General features: G+C 38.8%; 1 non-coding gene across 1 annotated transcript; it reads left to right on the top strand.

Annotated features, from left to right (window-relative positions):
• The first annotated feature begins 3,240 nt into the window (after window positions 1-3,240).
• LOC136327672 (U1 spliceosomal RNA) lies at window positions 3,241-3,403 on the top strand. Its single transcript, XR_010729844.1, has one exon. It is a non-coding gene; the product is annotated as a U1 spliceosomal RNA (small nuclear RNA).
• Window positions 3,404-3,684: the final 281 nt, after the last annotated feature.

Genomic DNA, 3,684 nt, shown 5'->3' with positions numbered 1-3,684 from the left:
AGACAGAGAGGGAGAAAGAGAGGAGAGAGAGACAGAGACGAGAAGGTGGGAAGGAGCTGGAAGCATCCACTCCCATATGTGCCTTGACCAGGCAAGCCCAGGGTTTCGAACCGGCGACCTCAGCATTTCCAGGTCGACGCTTTATCCACTGTGCCACCACAGGTCAGGCAACATGTAAATTTAAATCAACAAACTGACCAGTATTTCAATGGGAACTATACTCCTCTTGCTGACCACCAATGAAAGAGGTGCCCCTTCTGAAAGTGCAGCGGATAAATGGCCTCAGGGGGCTGCATGCGGCCCATGGGCCGTAGTTTGGAGAACAAGTCTGTGTGCTTGTTTTCCTTTCAATACCATGCTGTTTGATTATCATGGTTCTGTAGTATTATTTGTTTATCTTCACCAGCTATTAGAGAAATGCAAATCAAAACTACAATGAGATACCACTTCACACCTTTAGATTGGTTATTATCAATAAGACAAGTTATAACAAGTTTTGGAAAAGTTGTGGAGAAAATGCAACCCTCATTCACTGCTGGTAAAAATGCAAATTAGTAAAGGCATTATGGAAAAAAGTATGGTGGTTTCTCAAAAAATTAAGAATAGAACTACCATATGACCCAGCAATCCCTCTACTGGATATCTACCAAAAAAACCTGAAAACATTCATACATAAAAACACATGCATGATGTTGAGCATTTTTTTATATGCCTATTGGCCATCTGTATGTCCTCTTTGGAGAAGTGTCTATTCATTTCTTTTGCCCATTTTTTGATCGGATTGTTTGTCTCTCTGGTGTTAAAATTTACAAGTTCTTTATAAATTTTGGTTATTAACTCCTTATCAGACGTACTGTCAAATATGTTCTCCCATTGTGTAGTTTGTCTTTTTATTCTGTTCTTATTGTCTTTAGCTGTGCAAAAGCTTTTTAGTTTGATATAGTCCCATTTGGTTATCCTGTCTTTTATTTCACTTGCCCGTGGAGATAAATCAGCAAAAATGCTCAACATCACTAATCATTAGAGAAATGCAAATTAAACCACAATGAGATATCACCTGACACTGGTCGGAATGGCGCTCATCAACAAAATAACACAGCATAAGTGCTGGCGAGGATGTGGAGAAAAGGGAACTCTCCTGCACTGCTGGTGGGAATGCAGACTGGTGCAGCCCCTGTGGAAAACAGTATGGAGATTCCTCAAAAAATTGAAAATCGAACTGCCTTTTGACCCAGCTATCCCACTTGTAGGACTATACCCCAAGAACACCATAGAACTATCCCAGAAGGGGAAATGCACCCCATGTTTATGGCAGCATTGTTCACAATAGCAAAGATCTGGAAACAGCCCAAGTGTCTGTCAGAGGACGAGTGGATAAAAAAGCTTTGGTATTATACATATATACTATGGAATACTACTCAGCTATAAGAAATGATGACATCGGATCATTTACAATAACATGGATGGACCTTGATAACATTATACAGAGTGAAATAAGTAAATCAGAAAAAACTAAGAACTATATGAACCCATACATAGACGGGACATAAAAATGAGACTCAGAGACATGGACAAGAATGTGATGGTAACAGGGGGTGGTGTGGGGGGGGCGAAGGGGGCAAGGAAGGAGAGAGAGCGGATGGGGGGAGAGGAAGGGCACAAAGAAAACCAGATAGAAGGTGACGGAAGACAATTTGACTTTGGATGAGGGATACGTAACATAATCAAATGTAAAAATAATCTGGAGATGTTTTCTCAGAACATATGTACCTTGATTTATCAATGTCATTGCATTAAAATTAATAAAAATAAGATTAAAAAACACATGCAGCCTCAGGTTCATCACAGCAGTATTCACAGTGGCCAAGACATAGAAACAACAAAATATCCTTTAATAGAGAATTAGATTAAAAAGATGTGGTACATATATACAATGGAATACTACTCAGCCACAAGAAATGATGACATAGTGCCACTTATGACAACATGGATGGACCTTGAGAACATCATACTGAAATAAATAAGTAAATCAGAAAAAGCTAAGAACTATATGATTTCACACATAAGTGGAATATAAAACTGAAACTCACGGATATAGATAAGAGTGAAGTGATTACCAGGGGAGGAGGATGTGGAGGAGGGCATGAGGAAAAGGGAGTAATGAGGTACAAATATATGATGATGTAAAATGAATTGACTTTAGGTCATGGGTATATACAACAAAATCAACAGTTCAAATGCTATAGAAATGTTTACCTGAAATTTATGTACTCTTATTCATCAATGTCAGCCCTTTAAATTTAAATTGCTAAATAAAAATTTTGTAAAATATGATGATTGAAGTTGAAAGGGTGCTGGTGAGGGGGAAGTCACTGAAAGTTAATGCGCCAAGCTAAAGTGACTGGACTTGATTTGAAGGACAACAAAGAGCCACGTTTGATTCTTAAGAATAAGAGTGTTGGCCTGACCTGTGGTGGCGCAGTGGATAAAGCGTTGACCTGGAAATGCTGAGGTTGCTGGTTCGAAACCCTGGGCTTGCCAGGTCAAGGCACATATGGGAGTTGATGCTTCCAGCTCCTCCCCTCCTTCTCTCTCTCTGTCTCTCCTCTCTCTCTCTCTCTCTCTCTCTCTCTCTCTCTCTCTCTCTCCCCCTCTCTTCTTTAAAAAAATGAATAAATAAATAAAAATTTTTTAAAAAAAGAATGAGTGTTAAGATAAATGAAATTTAGGAAAGCTAGACTATTTGATATTGATATATAAAAAATGAAAGATGGAGATTGAAAGAGACAAAAATTGAGCCCTTGCCAGTTGGATCAATGGATAGATTGTTGGCCTGGCATGCAGATGCCCCGGGTTCTATCCCCAGTCAGGGCATACATGAGTAGAGACTATCTGTTTCTCTTCCCTTCCCTCTCCCCCTTCTCTCTCTTGATTTGTTCCAGCATCAGGCCTGGGTACTGAGGATAGAGCTCAGTTGATTCAAACATTGGCCCCAGACAGGGGTTTCCAGGTTGATCCTGGTCAGGATGCATGCAAAAGTCTGTCTTTCTCTCTCCTCTCCTCTCACTAAAGAAAGAAAAAAATTGGAAAAAGATGTATGAGTTAGAAATATAGTAGAAAATTTAGCCATGATGATCAAAAGTTTAGAACAAAGTAGGGTTAGTAGATTTTATTCTGTCCCAAAAAAGAAAAAAAGATATAGCTTCAAGTCTGAAAAAACAAAACAAAAAAGATTTAATTGATCTTACCTGCCTGGGGAGATACCAGGATCACCAATGTGGTTTTCCTAGGGCGACATTTATTTATTGAATTTCCAATGTACTGACCCTACAATTTCCTCAAATGTAGGAAACTCAGCTGCATAATTAGCAGTAGTGGAGAATTGTGTTTGTTCTGTCCCCTAAAAAAAAAAGAAAAAAAGACTGGTTGTAAGCATGCCCTCACCACCCATCATCTTTTCCCACCATGTAGGCAGGTATGTTTTTCACATGTAGTGAGAAGGGCAGTTAGTTGGAAAATATAGTCAACACTTTCAGGTGGGTCTCAAGTTTCAAGTGCTCTTTATTAGGGTGGACAAAAGTAGGTTTACAGTTGTGAGTTGGTGAAACACAGGGTTTATTCTTGTATTATTATTTATTGATTATTATATAATTTTTTATAAGAACAGCTTTATACCTACTTTTG

Source organism: Saccopteryx bilineata, chromosome 2 (assembly GCF_036850765.1).
Source record: "Saccopteryx bilineata isolate mSacBil1 chromosome 2, mSacBil1_pri_phased_curated, whole genome shotgun sequence".
NCBI lineage: Eukaryota > Metazoa > Chordata > Mammalia > Chiroptera > Emballonuridae > Saccopteryx > Saccopteryx bilineata.
The sequence above is the reverse complement of the archived record's forward strand: the minus strand, read 5'-3'. Positions and strand labels throughout refer to the sequence as shown.